Source organism: Sciurus carolinensis, chromosome 2 (assembly GCF_902686445.1).
Source record: "Sciurus carolinensis chromosome 2, mSciCar1.2, whole genome shotgun sequence".
In the NCBI taxonomy this organism is placed as follows: Eukaryota; Metazoa; Chordata; class Mammalia; order Rodentia; family Sciuridae; genus Sciurus; species Sciurus carolinensis.
This window is the reverse complement of record NC_062214.1, coordinates 169,842,273-169,861,397: the sequence shown is the minus strand read 5'-3', so window position 1 is coordinate 169,861,397 and position 19,125 is coordinate 169,842,273.

Below are 19,125 nucleotides of genomic sequence, written 5' to 3'. Positions count from 1 at the left end.
GCGAAGGCATCATCAGAGTTATGATCCAGTGAAACGTGGCTTCGAATTTACATTCATGTCAAGGATTGTTTTAATAGTGTCGGTAATGACCTTAGGTCTTTAAATCACCAGTCAAAGGCCACTTAGCTTTTCCAGTTGGATTCAACTGAGCTTCTCTGTGTCCCTTGTAAAGTCGGCACTTGGGGTTCTGAAAACCAGGGGAAGACTCTGGTTTTGGCCTCTTAAGCTGTGTGTGTCTTGAGGAAGAAGGTTGCTTCCTGACTCCCATCCTGGGGATTGAACCCAGGGGTGCTCTACCACTGAACTACATCCCAGGCCTTTTTATTTTGTATTTTGAGACAGCGTCTCCCTAAGTTGCCCAGGCTGGCCTCAAACTTCGTATCCTCCTGCCTTAGTCTCCTGAGAAGGTGACCTTTTGGGAAAAAAAAAAAAAAAAAAAAATCTTTGTTTCCTCTGTGCTTAGAAGGTGCCTAATGTCAGGTAGCATCAGTCCCAGGGGTGAGGAGCTCCTCCTGAAATTCTGTGCTCTGGCCACCTTGGCCTTGAGGTCAAGCCCAGCCCTGAGAGGTCAGTAGGATAAAGGGAAGGACACACTCATTGGAAAACTCCAAATACCGGGCGTTGAACAGCCTGTTTCACAGAAGCTCACGCTGAGTGGATGAATGGACTTTCAGTACTGAGCTCCTCCTAGCTCGGCTGCTCGCGCGACAGGAGCGAGGTCGGTGGCCTAAACAAAACATTTCTCTCTCACAGTTTTGGAGGTTGGTGTAAGGTCGGATGCAGGTAGCCAAATAGGAGTCAGACCAAAAGCAGCTGGACAAAGCTTTATTGGGGTTTGGCTCTCGGGCGAGATTCACCAGTCCTCCAGGGTGAAGTCCAGGGTGGAGGCCCGGGAATCCGTGCGTGGCTTGGGCTGGCTGGGGCTTTTACAGTTCGGAATTGGCTGGAGGTCCCGCTGAGTGACAGGTGGGTGCGAGGCGCCATTAGGGCTCCTCAATCAGCGTCTGATTGGTTGTTCTTGGGTGGGCAGAGCTGCCTGATGCCCCGCCCCCACCCGGCTGCTCCGCCCTCCCTGACAGTTGGGAAGTCTAAGATCAGGGTGCTGGGAGGTTTGGTTCCTGGCGGCCGCTCTGTTCCCTGGCTTGCAAATGACCATCTTTTTATTGAATCCTGACATGATGGGGAAGGGAAGACACTCTGGTCACTCTTTCTTATAAGGACACTATTTTCATCGTGGGGACCCCACCCTCATGACCTCATCTAAACCCCATTACCCTCCCCGAATCCCCACCTTCAAATACCACCACACTGTTGGATAGGGCATCAGCATAAAGATTTGAGGGTGACACAAACATCCAGTCAATAATGCGATATATTAAAATTACATGTTTGGGGGGTCCCTGCTTTTGCATAAAAGTTCGGTCACTGTTAGAATTCTAAGATGGCCCTAAAGATTCCTGCCCTTGTACGTGGGTGTGGTGGCACACGCCTGTGATCCCAGTGACTTGAGAGGCTGAGGCAAGAGGTTACAAGTTGGAGGCCAGCCTCAGCAATTTAGAAAGGCCATCAGCAATTTAGTGAGACCCCTGCATCTCAAAATAAAACTAAAACAGGTTGAGACTAGGCACGGTGGTGCATGCCTGTAATCCCAGTGGCTCAGGAGGCTGAGACAGGAGGATCAAGAGTTCAAAGTCAGCCTTAGCAACTTAGTGAGACCCTGTCTCTTAAAAAAAAAAAAAAAAAAAAAAAAAAAAGGAAGAAACAAAAAAAAGGAGGGCTGGGGGATGTGTTTCAGTGGTTAAGCAATTCTGTTCATTTCCTGGTACCAAAAAAAAAAAAAAAAAAAAAAGATTCTGGTTCCTGGGTATATATGTCCTGTGTAATCTCATCCCTTAAGGTGGGTGGGCCTGACCTAATCAGTTAAACTCTTTAAAAGCAGGTGAGAGATCAAAGAAGCCAAAGAGATTGGATGCATGAGAGGCATTTCCTGGGTCTTAGAGGAGCTAACAGCTCTGTTGTGAGAAAGCCACATAGTGAGGAAATGTTGGGATGGGGAGTGACAGCCAGCAAGAAAGTGAGAACCTTAGTCCTACAACCGAAGCAACTAAATTGTGCCGATAACCATGTGAAATTAGAAAAGAACCCGTACTTCAGATGAGACCCCAGCCTGGCTGACATCTTGACTTCAGAGAACCCAGCCACACCATGCCAGCCCTTCTGACCCAGGGGACTGGGTGATAATAAATGTGCATTATTTTAAGCAGCTAAGTTTATGGTAATTTGTTACATAACACAGAAAGCTAATAAAACCTCCTTTCTAGAATAGATCAGTCCACATCTCCGGGTCTCTTAAAAACAGCTCTTCTCTGGTAGCTGATGGCATTTTCCCCTTGCATTCCTAAATAACCTGCTTTCTTCCTCCTCGTGTTTTCTCCCGTGTCCTTTGGGATTCACACAGTAATTCTAATCTGCTCCACTCATGACTCTGAACACTCCCAGAACACTCCCTCATCTTCTCCCCGCCCTCTACAAAGTGTCTCCAGGGCACCGTCATTGTGAGGCCACCTTCCAACCAGCATTCAGGGCTCCCAAAGCTTAACGACATGTTTATTACATAACAGCAAAAGATACACACCAAAACAACGTGCTGCTGGGCTTTTAAAATAGCAACAGCAGACATCTTTTCTGGGCTTGAGGACGAGCCACTTCAAATATCTCCTAATTGCTGCAAATTTTTGGTCCATAGAATGAAAAAAAAAAAAAAAAAAAAAAAAAAAAAACGAAACTAAAAATGGTTCTGAAGGTATGAAGTTGTGCTCACAGAAAACCCACTGCTCCCCCGACAGACAGAGGCCCCAGGGGGAGGACGGGATGGGAGGCCAGCGCTCTGGGCTGTGGGATTTGCAGGCAGCCTCGCAAGGGATTGTTGCGTTTGAGTTAAAAGTTCTCAAAGAAGAGAAAGGAAAGGGCCCAGAAGGGAGCCCTTCAACGCCAGCACCAGAGTCACTGACTCAGTGGCACAGAGCTGTCCCTTCCTCTTGTTCCCTTTCTAACTGGGGGGAGGGGGAGGGATTATCATTGATTGTATTTGTCTGGAGGCTCTTTTAGTTGTAAGCTTTAGGGAAAAAAAAAAATACTCGATCCAGCGTAATAGGGGTTCTTAATCAACCGAATGGAGGTACCCGGCTTCCCACACGGTGCCCCTCACCTCCCCAGATCTCCAGTCCAGGCATCTGTTCTGGGCTGACCTGTCCTCCCTTCAAATCAACACCGTGGCCAGGGAGATGGAACCCATCGTTTGGCCAGTACAGGGACATCCGTCCTCTTCTGAGCAGGACTGTGGGGTCCCAAGGACTGGGAATGGGGGAAGAGGGGTTCCCCAGGGAAAGCCAGGGTGCTGTCACCAGAAGAGGATGGAGCAGACGCTGGCGGCCAGAACAGCAGGCGTGCTTGGCAATGGGACCCTTTCCCAGGGGGCAGAGCAGGGAACACCTGAGGCACGGGGAGCAGAGATTTCTCCCACCTGCAGGCTTGCAGCGGGCCGCCAGCATCCCCCGGTCCACCTCTGTGTGTGTGTCCTTCGCGAAGGTCAGCAGGCCGGGGGTGGAGTCAAGGTGGAGTCAAGATGGAAAGAGCGCAGTTCCTGTCTGGGCTTACGAGGCAGTTGGAACTTCTGTGCGCCGGTCCTCAGAGTGGATTACCTTCCCTCACTACGCAGAGCCCGAGGGCCGCGTGAAGACTTCCCACTGGAGACCTGACCTGTCCTGGGTGAGTCTCCGCGCAGCAAGGGCGGGTCCCCTGGGCCCAGGCTTTGGGGTCCACACTACCCCAGAGCTGTGGGGCCACCACAGACCCTGTCCCCATTCACGTTCTATCGGCCCTGCCTCCTGCACGTCCACTTCCTTTGCTTTCTCCCTTGCTCATGATCTTGACCCCTGCTTTCTGGTGGGGGTGGTGAGTGAGGAGGGCTCTCTCCTTCCTTGCTTCTGTCTGAGCTCTGGCCCTCATGAAGACTCACTGGCCATTCCAGGTGTCCCCTTCACTCCCTTGAGCAGCTTCCACTTCTGCTTCCCTATTCCATCAAACAAAACCCGACAGGGAAGGCAGGAAACTTTTCCTAGATAGGACACATATTTGAAAACTGCTAGCAGTTGGATGTGTTGGAAAAGAAAAATGCCCACTAGCTTTGGTGAATTTTATTAACATTGGGGTCTATTACAAAACCACTCTAATATGTAGCAGTGTACTCTGAAATAGATCCTAGCGGGATTATCTTTTTGATTCAAGATGTTTAAAATAGGAGAGATAATTGAAGAATTCATTTATGTATTAAACCTGTATTGACTGAATATTTACTGAGGGCAAAGGTACTAAGCCCAGGGATACAAAGATACTTAGCACCCATTTCTTCTCCAGAGCTTACAATCTTCTAGATGAGACACAAAAATACCTAAATATAGTTCTATATCAGAGTGAGTTTTTTTTTTTTTTTTTTAAAAAAAAAAAAAAGACAACTTACTCTAGGTTTACCCAACTCCCAGCTTGAGTGATTTTCACTGAAATTAGCTAAAAGCTTGGCTCACGGGTCTGGAAAAGGGTCACTCTGAAGCTCAGAACACCAGGAATGATTCTGGAGGTTGGGGAGGGAGCTATAGCATTGAAAGGGATCTTTTGCTTCAAAGTAAAGAATGATTGCTCTGAAAGAAATTATGTCAAACTCAGTGAAGAAAATCATTCAACTGTTCTTGAGGTTCTGGCTTTTAACAGAATAAGATTTAAATGGAAGCTGGGTGAGGCGGCGCACGCCTATAATCCCAGTGGCTCTGGAGGCCGAGGCAGGAGGATCTCAAGTTCAAAGCCAGCCTCAACAACTTAGTGAGGCCCTAAGCAACTCGGTGAGACCCTGTCTCTAAATAAAATATAAAAAGGGCTGAGAATGTGGCCCAGTGGTTAAGCACCCCTGAGTTCAATCAGTACCAAAAAAAAATTTAAATGGAAAAGAAGTAGGATCATCAGTGGCACCTGAACCATCCAGAGAACCCACTGATCAATAGATTGTGTGAGAATCCACCACTGGAAATTTATCATAGGATGCCTGGGCAGGTGGAGGGCCCACTCTGAGGCCGTGACAGTGATGTGCTGGGCACTGACAGTGTCTACCACAGCCACCATGGTCAGCCATCTCAAAGGTGTAGGTCCCAAGTCCGAATATCTCTGTGATGGGCTCTGGTTGGCCCATCTTTGGTCACAGTTCACCTTAGCGCAATGGCCTGCGGCCATGGTGGACAAACTTATACAAAATAGCCGAAGGTTCTGCAGCCGCCAAGCCTGTGGGCCGGGGTGTAGGGACTGGTGTTGAGGTGAGGCATTAGCCCTAGGAAAGGGGGGTGTCCAGTATGCCTGATGTTAGCTGTGAGAAATTTCTCAGACTCACGGTAATTTTCTGCCACTCAGCATTGAGTATTTCTTATTGCTTCCATGACTCGGATATAAAACCCCACTACTAAAAAAAATAGAAGCACGGATGAGACAACAAATCCCCGCCTGGATTGTCGTATTGAAACGGGGTTGTTGAACTTTTCCCTAGGCATGTGACTTGCCACTTTTGTAACTGGTCTGCGAACGAGGTCTTTGAGAGCAGGACTCCTCAGGGCCTGGGCCTGAGACTCGGCATCCCTGCCTGCTGTTAGGCCCCCCTGGTGCTAACCAGGGCCCCTGCCTTGGCCCTACTCCTGCTGCCACCTGTGGCCGCCAGGTGTTCCCTCCCTGCTCAGGTATCGGAGCCCTGAGGCCAATTCCACAAAGACAGACTCTGCCAGGTTTGACGGAGGGAAGTGGAGTAAGAGACCGAGAGGGTCCTGCTTCCTGTTTCTGGAGGCAGTTGGCACGGAAATTGTGAGGGCGCTGGGTGACCCCGGGAGACCATCTGGAGAGCTGTCACCCTCGTCCCTGACTCCTTCTCTCCCTGCGTTGGCATAGGGGATTTGAGCGACTGGAGGGTGGGTGAGGTAGAATAAGAAAAAAATCAAGATTGAAAGCTCTGAACACCAGAGTAATAAAACCTTAAAACCTCACTGTGGATCCTGCCCTGGATATTTGGCTTGTATGTGAAAATGCCTGACAGGCACATGTGACATGGAAATCACATGCATGTGGACAGATGCCCACCGGGCTTTCCCTCTTCCTGGATGTGATATTGGATGTGGGGTCTTTGCCAACCCATCCCTTCCACAGGATCACAGGTGAAGCCAGGGCCATCGTGAAGCCCCGGCAGGAGACCAACAGTGTGAGCCACTTCAAAGAGCACCAAGAACCTCTTAGGACAGGAAAAGCTAGCCCAATCTCCGGGAGGTCCCCTGGGCCCAGGGGGATGACTGAGACAGAACCACAGCCCAGACATGGAACCATGGTGTCCAAAAAGGCTTCTCCCACTCTCCAGGGACTTAAGTCCCTGGTTTTTAGAATCACTCCACTTTTTTTTAAAAAAACTAACTCTCAATAACAATATGCTATGTACTTGTAAATTGCTAAGAGTAGGTTTTAAGTGTTCTCAAAAACAAATGCATAATGCAATGCATGTTAAATGATTCTACAGTGTATACATGTATCAAAACATGTTGTACACCATCAATAGATACTATTTTGTCATTACCAAAAAAGAAGAAAGAAAGAAAGAAAGAATAAGAAAGAAAGAAGAAAGAAAGAAAAGTAAAGAAAAAAGCTGACTTTCAAAGAAAAGGGTGTATGGACTATGCTAAAGGTCTTTGTTCATTTTATTCTGAGGATAGACGGTCAACTCCTGGGTTTTGGTAGACGTGGTGTAGCACGGTGGGAAGATGGGTATCAGAGACAGGCAATCTGGGAGGCTGCCCAGCTGGGTCCTTTCCCAGCTAGGTTGCTTTGGACCATTTTAAAAATCTTTTGGGTATTGGGGATTGAACCCAGGGGCACTTAACCACTGAGCCACATTCCCAGCCCCCCACTTTTTTTGTGTATTTTATTTTAGAGACAGGGTCTCACTGAATGCTTAGGGCCTCACTAAATTACTGAGGCTGACCTCCAACTTGCAATCCTCCTGCCTCAGCCTCCCAAGTTACTGGGATTACAGACTTGAGCCACCACATCCAGCTTTAAAATCTCTTGAGCCATAATCTCCCTATCTTGAAAATGGATATAACAGAAAGACAATACCAAATGTAAGAAATTAAATTAAGGAATTCCATGAGGCCATAGCTCATTGCTAGGTGCATAGAAGGATCTGAGGAAGACAAGCACTTTGGAGAGGGAACAGGATGAGAGCAGCATCCTAGGAAGGTGGCCTGATGGTCCTTACCCCTCCTACAGCAAGCTCCTTGAGGGTCAGGCTTTATCCTGCTTATCCATGAACCCCCAGTACCATGCAGGGACCTGATAACAGGGTGGACACTCAGAGATGCTCACCAGAATCAGCAAGCCATGGCTGGGTCCTGGTGGGGGGAAGAGATTCATGGAGTAGAAGGAAGGTTGGTGACAACATAGAGGACAGAGAGGCAGCAGGAGGGAACAAAGGACAGAGAGTCACAAAGCCTGACCGATGGAGATTCCAGATGATAAACTCTAACTCTGCCCTGTCTTCAGAGGCCCCATAAAAACTAATGGCTCGTGATGGAACTGTTTCAAAAGTGCTTTGGAAGCCAGCTGGAAGCTTATGTAATTGTTTTCACTTGCAAGCTCAAGTGAACGTAATGAGCCCTGTTCCTGCCTGCAGGGGAAGAAGGGTTCTGGATCAGCCGCCCTCCACCTTTCTCTGTCCACCGCAGCTCAGTTGGAGCCCTCCCGTGGTTCTGCAGATGCCCTCTGAAGTGCCCTCTCTACCAGGGCACTTCTCTCCAGGCAGTGGGCGGGGGACCTGGGAGAAGGGCTGGGCACAGGGAGAACGGGATGCTCCACCCTCAGACGAAACCATCCCACGTCTCCCACCGGAGGCAACACCAAGAGCACACCAACCTGGGCTGGGCGCTGCGGAGGCCATGGGGGTGCATGTGGCTTTTAAGCCTAAGGAGAAGATGCATGTGAAACGTAACTGCTAAAACACTGTAAAGTGCTGCATAAACATAACGGGTTGCTAATCATCCGTGTGGGCAGAAGAGAAAACTCCAGACTCCAGAGAGCCGTACTTCGCCTCCTGCTCTGCTCTCCGTCCTGTTGGACAGGCCCTTTGGGCCTTTGTGTTTTTGTATGCCAAACAAGACTTGCTTCCCTGACCCCACCTGCAGTCAAAAGCAACCCCTCGCTTCTCTGGGGCACAGATCTGTACTTGATCACCGTGTCACTCTACCTGGCATGAAACTTTTATCAAAACTTCAGCCAACTGTTCATACAACTTTCTACTCAGATGATCAGCTCATGAAGGGCAACGCTTCATTGTTCCTTTCCCATCACTCACTTTGCTGAGTGTACTGGGACGGCAAGGAGCAGGCCAGGGGCATCGCTGCCCTGTTTTCTGGTGAGGAAGATCGGAAATAACCACCAAGCGTAAGTAAGAAAAGCAAAAGACGGCAGGGCTCCCGTGCCGAACACAATGTCGTTGGTGCTCCCGAGAGTTGCAAAGGCAGCCACCCTGGAGAAGTCAGATCCCCAGGGTCTGGCCCCATGCCTGCTGTTTGGTAAACATTCTGTAAATATTTATTAAAGAATAAGTGAAAGAATACATAAGTGGTCTTACTGTGGCCAGGCCTTTGATGTCTATCTGTTCTCTCCTTTTGCACACACTTCCCAGCACATCGAAGGTGGGAGGGCCATGTGACCCATTCTGCCCATGAGCTGTGATCAGATGTGCTGCATCCACATCTGGTGGGTGCCTGGACTCCCTCCAGCTGTTTCTTCCCTGCTACCATGACCCAGGCAGCTTCAGACACTGGGTTCTCCATCACCCCGGACCTCTGACTGGTCATTTGCTGCCATGGCGTTGCCTAACCTATTCTGACGAATGCTCTCACTCTCCTGTAAGTTCTCTGAAGGCTGAGCTGTGGGGTCATTTATTGGGCTCCGGTTGGAATGATCAGCAAAGTTAGAAAAAGAACTGAGAGGAGGAAGAGCATCGTCTCCCTTTGCTGGAATTCCTCAGCAATTGGGGTGCACAATGGCTGGATTGTTCATTTTCAAAGAGTGGGTTTCCTTTTACCCCACCCCCAGGCCCTCTCTGTAGCTGGAGAGGTATCGCTGCCTTTTTCCACAGAGGAAAAGACATACCAGTTTCTTTCACATGACACAAACAATCTGGAGGAAGAACTTAGGAAAATCTAGGCCCAGAGAGTTGGAGCAAATGGGGGTCTCTGACTGCCTAAGCCCCTTCCATGTGGCTCTGGGGAGACACATTTGCAGCTGTGCTGAGTCCAAACCAGAAGCAGGGACCGAATGCCCCATTCCCCTCAGGACAGCGAACACACCGCTGCAGACGTTTCCTCGGACCAGCGGGGAGCAAACTCTGCGGCCATCTGAACTGGAGGGCTTGTTCTGGTGCAGACTGCCACCCCAGCTCCATCGCATTTGTGACACAGTTCATTTGGTGTCATTTGGTGGGGCTGAAGAATCCTCCAGGCGGTGCTGTTGCTGCTGGTCCAGGAACTTTGAGAAACTACCTTTTTAAAAAAATATTTTTTATTTGTTCTAATTAGTTGTACATGACAATGCGTTTATACATTGTGATAGAGCATACATAAGTGGAGTGTAATCTCTCATTTTTGTGATCATACATATTGTAGAATCACACAGTCATATATGTACATGAGGTAATAATGCTCTGCCTCTTGGAGTCAAGCAAATGCAAGACCTTTAAGCTCAGTGACATAACCTGCTGTTAATCATTAACGAGACACGATGAACCAATGTTTTCAGATTACCCGGATGGGAAGACTGGGGGAGGTCTGGGGAAGAATCCAGTATAGGAACTGTTGCTCAGAGAGGAGGGGCTGGTGGGTATGAGAAAGGGAGGTCTGAGATTGAGAGCCAGGAGGAGTCTGGGGTCAATGTGGGTGCAGAAGTGTCCAGGGAAAGACGAGTGGGTGTGCTGATCTTTGGATCGTGAAAAGAGCCCTGGACTTAGAGTCTACAGACCTATAGTCCTTTCCCAAGAGACCTTGCAGCAGCAGCTGGCAGCAGCCAAGAAAAGCCACCCTGAAGTCAGCTGAAGACAACCTCACAGCTCTTGGGAGAGCCCGTAGGATGCTGGGTAGGCAGGCCCTTCCCGGAATGCCGCCCAGGCACTGTCTCCACAAGGCCTGAGACCCAGGGGAAGAAAGCCACGAGGCAGTGCCAAGTGCTCCGACATCTTCCCACTGACTTATCACCAGTCCCCTGCAGGCTGTGCTGAGCGAGGGTTAGTGTGGGTGGCCGTGACTCACTCAGCCTGGTGGGGAGGCAGATGCCGCTGCAACCAGCGCTGCCACGGAAACCGGCTAAATAATCCTGGATCCCTGGGGAGGGCAGAGAACAAGCCGCCTGCAGCCAGTGAGCTGGGTGACTGGTCTTCTCTAGGTTCTGCCACCAGATGGTGCACACAGTCTGCACCCTCAGCTCTGCAGCTGCTGGGGACAGAGTCACTGAGGCTTGACATGTGACAAGGGTGGTCAGAGGGATGACAGGGCACCAAGGGTCCAGTACTCACACCCTTCACAGACTCTCAGGCCAAGCCTCAGGCACTGACTCCACCAGTTCACGCCAAGCCTCCCCAAATCATCCGAATCTTGGTGCCTATTGGTGGGGTGGGGGACAAGAGACCAGAACCTCATCCTTGACGCTTTCTCTCTCATTTGGAAAGGTTCAACTCCCTCCCTAGACAACAGGAGCTGCCCTCCCGGCTGGGCTGGACTCTACCCGCCCACCCCAGAAGCATCCCTTTGGTTACAAACCAAGGAGAGGAAACAGGTGGGAGAAGGCCATCACCTGACTGAAGCCCCGCCTTCAGAGGCGGAGTCAGGCCGGGCTCCCGGGCTCCCACGTGCCAGGCCAGCATCACTGGACGCTGCTTTCCAATTCCGTGGGTCATGGGGACTTAGCTTCACCGTGAATACCTGTCTTGGAGGCAGGCCGTTAACAGTGCTACTCTGCTTTGTCCAAGAGCAGCCGAGTGTCTCTGGCCAAGTTGCCCGGCCTTCAACTCCTCAGCCAGGCTGAAGGTTTCCGCTGGCTCTGCCACTCAGACAGTGCAAGTCCCAAGCCTCCAGGCCTCCCCAGCCTCCTATCACTGCGGGCTGGAACAGAGCCAGAAGTGGGCCTCGTGGGTTTCAGACCAGTCCTCCCCCCAGGCAGCTAGAGATCTACACTCACCGTCCCCCTGGGGGCTCGCGGGCCGTTTCTTCAGAAGCCTCCTCTATCGCCAGCAAGCCCACAACCCGGCCCAGCAGCTTGGAGACATCTTCCTACCCTGAGGTCCCTGCAGCCCCTGGCCGCCACCTGGAGCCTCCCCCTTCCTCAAGCCATCCACGCGGAGGAGCACGAGAGACCTTCACTCTCGACTTTCCCCTTAGAGTCATTTCCTGACCTCCAATCCTTCCCGCCTTCATCCCTCCCGCCTGGTTGAGGAAGATCCCTTCGCCCACATTCTCGCCCTTCCCTGCCTTCACTTCATTAATGATCACCCCTCTTCTAATTGTTCAACTCCTGCTACTCCTCCTCAGCCTGTAAAAAAAAAACTAAACCAAAAGTGTTCCACTCTGCTCAGCCTCCTCTCTACGCAAAGAGCTTCACATAAGTGTGAGTTACACCTTTTGCCCCGCCCCCTTTCCCCGCCTCCCACTGGGTTCACATCTCTGTCTGTGACTTGCTACCTGTGTGAGTTTGGTCAAACGATTTAATCCCTCTGGACCTCCGTTTATTCATCCATACAATGAGGATAAGAAATGTTGTCCATCTGTTTTACTGGCGAAAGCCATAATTTCATTCTTCTTTAAGGCTGAGTAATATTCCATTGTGTATATATACCACATTTTTCTTATTCGTCTGTTGAAGGGCGTTTGGTTCCATAGTTTAGCTATTGTGAATTGAGCCAATGTAAACATTGACGTGGCCACGTCACTGTAGTGTGCTGATTTTAAGTCCTTTGGATATAAACCGCAGGTAAATGGATGGAGTTGGAGAATCTCATGAAGAGAAATAAGCCAATCCCCCAAAACCAAAGGCTGAATGTTTTCTCTGATATGTGGATGCTAATTCACAATAAGGGCAGGGGACACTGGGGAAGAATAGAATTACTTTAGATTAGGTAGTTGCGGGGAGGGGAGGGGATATGGGGATAGGAAGGATGGTAGAATGGATCAGACATTATTACCTTATGTACATGTATGACTGCTTGTGAGTCTACAATACATACAATCAGAAAAAGGAGAAATCATACCCCATTTATGTATGATATAGCAAAGTACATAAATGCATTCTACTGTCACATATAACTAATTAGAACAAATAATAATTTTTTAAAAGATACTCCATGGGAGTACCGAGCAGCCATGGAGGACATGGAGGGCTTCAGCTGTTTCATTCCAATGCTGAATTTTGCCCCGTCCCCTTTTCTGAAGCAGTTCCCTCAAGCGCACCAAGTGCCTTCCTATGACCTGTCTTGAGGTGCACATTGGCCTTCAGCTCCAGTCCCTCCTGTCCTCTCATCAGCATTGTGGACTGTACCTTTAGTCTAGAACTTTCCATTTCCTTGGCTCTCATTTCCACTGTCTGCTTTTTCTCCATGTCTTCTCTCCCCATCCCTTAAATACTGGGCAACCAGGTCTCTGAGCCTGTGCTTCTCCTTGCACATTCCTTTGCAGGGCTCACGCCTGTTTCCAGATGGGTCCTCATGAAGATCCCAAGTCACTACCTCCTTGTTCGACAGCAGCCAGTGGTTCCTTCTCTCAGTAGGAAATCCATCGCTGGTGCACAAGGACATCCAGGCCTGGATCCCAGGGACGTCGTTCTAGGTTTGCGTCTCACCCACTCACTGGAGGCCTCATCTTCTTCCTCACCTGTGGTGCGTGCTGGGATGGGCCACTCAAAGCCCTTTCGGTATTTATATCTCTAGATGCTGGGTGGGCTGCCAGCACAGCATCCTGAGCTGTCAACCGTGTGTGTGCGTGTGTGTGCGTGCGTGTGTGTGTGTGTGTGTGTGTGTGGTGCTGGGGCTCAAACTCAGGGCTCATACATGCTAGGCAAGTGCTCTACCACCAAGTTATACCCCCACCCATTCTTTGAATTTTGATTTGAGACAGGCTTTCACTAAGTTGCTGAAGAACCTGCCATCTTCCTGGCCAGAGTAGCTGGGATTGTGGGCGTAGACCACCATGCCCAACTTCCGACCCTCTTTGAAATGGTCTCAGGTGGAGATTCGCCTTGTCCAACATCATGTCCTTTCCCAGCCGCCTGCATTCTGTGGTCATCAGTGTGTATGGAGTTCTGTGCCCCTTGCCCCCAATTAGGCAGGAAACCTCTTAAGAGCCTCTGCAAAGTGGATCAAAGATCTAAGCATTAGACCAGAGACCCTGTACCTGCTAGGAGAAAATGTAGGCTTCACTGTTCACCATGTCAGCTTAGGACATGACTTCCTCAACAAGACTCCTAAAGTGCAAGAAATAAAATCAAGAATCAGTAAGTGGGATGGTATCAAATTAAAGAACTTCTTCACAGCAAAGGAAACGATCAAGAACATGAACAGAGAGCCTACAGAATGGGAGAAAATCTTTGCCACCTGCACCTCAGACAGAGCATTAATCTCCAGGGTATACAAAGAACTCAAAAAACTTACCAAACATCAAATAACCCAATCAATAAATGGGCAAAGGACCTGAACAGAGACACTTCACAGAAGAATACAATTGGCCAACAAATATATGAAAAACTGTTCAACATCTCTAGCAATTAGAGAAATGCAAACTAAAACTACACTTGAGATTTCATCTCACTTCAGTCAGAATGGCAATTCTCAGATTACAAATAACAATAAATGTTGCAAGGATGTGGGAAAAAGGGTACACTCATACATTATTGGTTGCAAATTGGTGCAACCACTCTGGAAATCAATATGGAGATTCCTCAGGAAACTTGGAATGGAACCACCATTTGACCCAGTTATCCCACTCCTCTGTATATACCCAAGGACTTAAGTCAGCATACTACAGTGACACAGCCATATCAATGTTTATAGCAGCTCAATCACAATAGTTAAACTATGGAACCGACCTAGGTGCCCTTCAACAGATGAATGATAAAGAAATTATGATGTGTATATACACAGTAGAATATTACTCAGCCATAAAGAAAAATGAAATTGTGGCATTTGCCAGTAAACTGATGGAATCAGAGACAATCGTGCTAAGTGAATAAACCAATCCCCAAAACACCAGGGCTGAAAGTTCTCTCTGATATGTGGATACTAACACACAATAAGGGGAGGGGGAGAATAGAAGTTCATTGGATTGGACAAAGGTGAATAATGGGAAGGGAGAGGGGAATGGAATAGGAAAGACAGACAGAGTTGGACATCACTTTCCTGCGTTCATATATGAATACATGACCAGTGTATCTCCACATCATGTACAACTCCAAGAATGGGAAGTCAAACTCCATGTAAGTATAATATGTCAAAATACCCTCTACTGTCGTGTATATCTAAAAAGAGTAAATAAAAAAGAACAATTTTAAAAGCCATTGCACCTCCAGAACTCCCCACAGGTCAGCAGAGGCTGTGTTGAGGCCGCATCCCAACCCAACCTCCCCTCCTGCCTAGTCCCGCTTTCTTCTGTTCCCTTCCCCAGACGCTTCCTGTACATCAATCTCCATCCCTGGGTGCCTCTCAAGAACACCCCCTAGGACACATTACCCCACTTGAGGAATCCTCCTTCCCCATTCTTTCCTTGATTTCTTTGCTCACACCATCCCCTCCTGTTCTCCTTTCCTTCCATCTCTTACCAAAACGCTTTCATTCTTCAAGGTTCAGCTCCAGTTCAACCCCCTTCAGGACAGTTTTATCCGTGCTTCCTGTCTGACCTCTCCACCTGTAAGTCAGAAGATCCCACCTGCTTCTCTTTGCCTGGGCTCTGGAACTACCCCAGACTAATTTGCCATGGTTAATGATATGTGCCAACGCAACTGGTCATTGGGCGCCCAGATGTTTGGTCCACCACCTTTCTGGGTATTTCTATGAGGCTAACACTGAAATCAGTAAACCGAGGAGATGTGCTTCCTTAATGTGGGAAGGCCTCACCCACTCAGCTGGAGACTGGAATGGAACACAAAGGGTGACCCCTGCCCAGGTAAGAGAGTTCTTTCTGCCCGACAGCCTTGGCACAGGGGCGTCAGCTTCCTCTTGCCTTTGGTCTTGAACTGAAATATTGACTCTTCCTGAGTCTTGAGAGTACTGGCCTTCAGACTGGAACTACACACCAGTCAGTACCCCTGGTTTTCAGGGCTTCTGACTAGGCCTGGATCTAAACCCTCAGCTGATGTGGGTCTCCGGCTTGCAGACTCTCCCAGTAGATCCGGGGACTTTGCAGCCTCCATAGCTACCCAAGTCAACTCCCTACATACGTTCTATTGGCTGTTTCCCTGGAGAATCCTCCTACTAGGGGCATAATAAATTTAATGTGACGAGCAAGTGCTGTTGTGTCCGTGGAAGAACTCTGCACCGTCCCTAGCACAGAGCTATCCTGGCACAGTGAATGTGAGCTATTTTTGCATCTTTTTACTATTCTAGACCTGGGGTGTTGTCTTCATAACTTTGAGGTAACAAGTAAATAAATATCTACTTATAGAACTCAATTGTCTCCTGGTTCTCATGATCCATGTAATATGACGTTAGCTTTCCTGTGTCCCCACCACGGAGGGTCTTTAAGGAGATGCCTCACATGTCTACTGTCTTATAAGTTGTACTTCTCAGCTGTTCCTCCCCTGCCCTGGTCCCTCCCTCGTCCATCACAGACACATCGACAGCTGGGGGCTTTCTGAGAGGTTCCCAACACATTTAGTCTTCAGAGTACCAGAGGAGAGCTGGCTTCCAAGTAGAGAGGTAGAGGAGGGTCTCCCCACCCTGAGCCACACATCTTCCCTTGTGCTCAGGGTTCCTCGAGTCTCCTTCAGCTTCAGCCCTGATCCTCCCTACCTCCCTGCATCTCCAGTGAGGCACCTAACCAGGTCACAGGACCAGCTAAAAAAAATAGCTCTGGTCTCCTTTTCATCTCTTCTGAACTTTTCTCTGCCAGAAGTATTTTATCCTCCCCAAGTCATAGACGTTTCTGTTCAAGGAAGATGGCCGAGCAGATGGTGTTGGGAGTGTATGGGGAGGAGAGAGCGGCTTTGCCAGGGCAGCAGCTCCTGATGGCCAAAGATGTCCCAGGTCACTGAGTTCCTATGGAATGTGACAGAATCCTACCAAAAGTTGAAACAAGAGTAGGGCCATCAGGGAGTGGAAAGAGGCTCCGGTCTTGGTCCTGGAGCTGATGGGTAGGCTTTGAAGGGTGAGGAAGGAAATGTTTCCTTTGATCAGAGTCCACAGGTATGAACGAGCAGCCGGGCAGGGCGGGCTCCTCGCCTAGGGCAGGTGTGTGTTGTGGGGAAGGTGCACAGTTTTCAGGGTCAGATTTCACAGTCAAAGCAGTAGGCCCCACTGCCTGAGCACTTGCAGCTGTAGGAGTGGCCAGTCTGACCATGGGTCTGTATTCCACTGGAGCCAGAGGAGCCCTAGGCTCTGCTGATCCTGAGAAGAGGTTCCCCTGGAGTCTACCCACTGGGTCCAAGTGAAAGGGCCTGTGCCTTCCACCCCTGCACCTTCCAGACACAGCAGCTCCCGACTCCGGTGCTGCTGGGAATGGGAAGGCCATCCTGTGGTGCCAGAGCCCAGCTCTTCCTCTAGGTCCCAAACCCATTTCCTGTCTCTGGCCTTTGGCGGCATGTGGAAAAGGTATGGGAAGGCCCGCGTGCTTCCAGCCCCACCAGACCCTCACAAAGTGTTTCTACGTCCCCGGACGTGTAGACATCCGCCTTCCAGCCCTGGGCCGGTGCCTCTCAGGCAGGAACACCTGTGAGATGATTCACCTGTGTGATTTAAATAGTTCCCAGAGCAGAAAGTTGTCCGACTAGGAAGACTACAGGAGGGACTCCAGTGAGCAGGAATGTCTTCTGAATTTTGATGTGAAATCTGCTTCCTCATAACTTCCACCCATCTTGATCCGCCCTCTGGCTTTTGGGATAAAATGTCTGATCCCTTATCTAACCGGTCTTCTTGGTCATCAAAGGAGGTGAGGATGGAATCGTTGGTGGATGCCTGGGGAGGTTGGAAGCCGGGTAAAACGAGCTGCAGGTGGAATTGGGGGCGGAATCCAAGGGCCTTAGTTTCTCAGGTCAGGCCTCCTGCCCTGGTTCTGCACTTCCTAACCCTTGACAGTTGTCAAATACCGACTGTGAGCACATGGAATACTGGTGGGCGCTGGCGACATGGGAGACCACGACCCGTCTCCCGAGAATCACCCACTGAGCTCGGGAAGACCGGCGCACATGCCGGGCTCAAAGCGCTTGGGTCCTGGCCTCATCTTCACCCAGGAAGCTCAGCCTGCAAACCAGCCTTCTTATTTTCAACTGCTCCCTCGAGCACAGGTGGCAAATAGGAGAGGAAGAACAGGGAAGAGCAGAGCCTGAACTTGAAGGGAAGAAGAAAAGCATGAAGCACCGTCAAGAGCAGACTGGGAGAAGGTGGAGAGGCTGCGGAGAGCGTGGAGGGAGGGGGAGGGGAGGGAGTCACGGAGCCTGTTGTGCTCACTAGTGCCAAAGCTCATCACGTGGCAGCAGGAAGGAGAGCAGGTGCCAGAACCCCAAACCAGAAAGGCAAGGCCCTGGGAGTGCCCAAGAACCTGCAGTTTGGAACCAGGCTCCTCACCCAGAGATGTCCCTTCATATTTTTAAATTTTGTAGTTGTCGATGGACATTTATTTTTATTCATATGCGGTACTGAGGATTGAACCCAGTGCCTCACACATACTAGTGCTCTACCACTGAGCCACAACACAGCCCCCCACTTCATCTTTCTTAAAGGTACGATGCTCCAATTCTAGGGCTGACAATCCGGCCACCGCTAACACTGCTGTGGAGGCAGCACTTACTCCCTGTTATTTAGGCACAGGGAGCTGGGCTTTACTCTCCAGAGTTCATGCCCAGAAGTAGAATAAGCAAAGATTTGGTGTTATGGTTTGGATGTGAAGCACCCCCCAAAAGCTCATGTGTGAGACAGTGCAAGGAGGTCGAGAGGAGAATGATCGGGGAGCCTTAACCCAATCTCTGAATTAATCCCGATGGGATGAACGGAGTGGTACCTGAAGGCCGGCAGAGTGTGGCTGGAGGTGGGTCATGAGGGTCGTGGCCTTGGGGTGTACATTTTTTATCTGGCGAGTGGAGTCTCTGCTTTCTGATCATCATGCGAGCTGCTTCCCTCGGCCACACTCTTCCATCATGATGTTCTGCCTCACCTGGAGGCCCAGGGAATGGAGCCTGCTGTCTGTGGATTGAGACCTCTAAAACTGTGAGCCCCCAAATAAACTCTTCCTTCTCTACAATCGTTCTTGACACGTCTTTTAGTCACAGCAGGAAGAAAAAAAAAAAAAAGACTAAAGAAACACGTGGTAACAGTTTTATTTTTTTAAACAGACACAGTGAGATTTGCCAATCCTGACTTCTTTTGGGGAGATGGAGGTAGAAGTGGAACTTTCACCTCTGTGAAAGCTGTAATTGACTCGGGATGGCTGTCAATGAATTGACGGGTTAGTGTTGGAATCGTGGGTTCCCAGTGTAGTTCTGGCAAAAGACAGTTACGAAGGAAGAAGGAATATTCCCAAGCCAAGGATTCCCAGACACATAAAAATGGAAGTTATAGCTGGGTTTTTGTTTATCCTTGTCACTAACCACTGTGTGGCCTTGGGAAATCACTATACCTCTCTGAACCTTGGTTATGACAACTCATACGAGGATAAGATCTGATCTACTCCACCTCCTTTGAAGGCAGCAATGATCTGAAATACCTGAAGGCACTTTTAAGGAGTTTAAACGTAAGGGTAAAGTCTTACATTTAAGGAACATGAGACCTCAGCCTCCCAAGCTGTGTCAGTCTCCTGGTGGGAA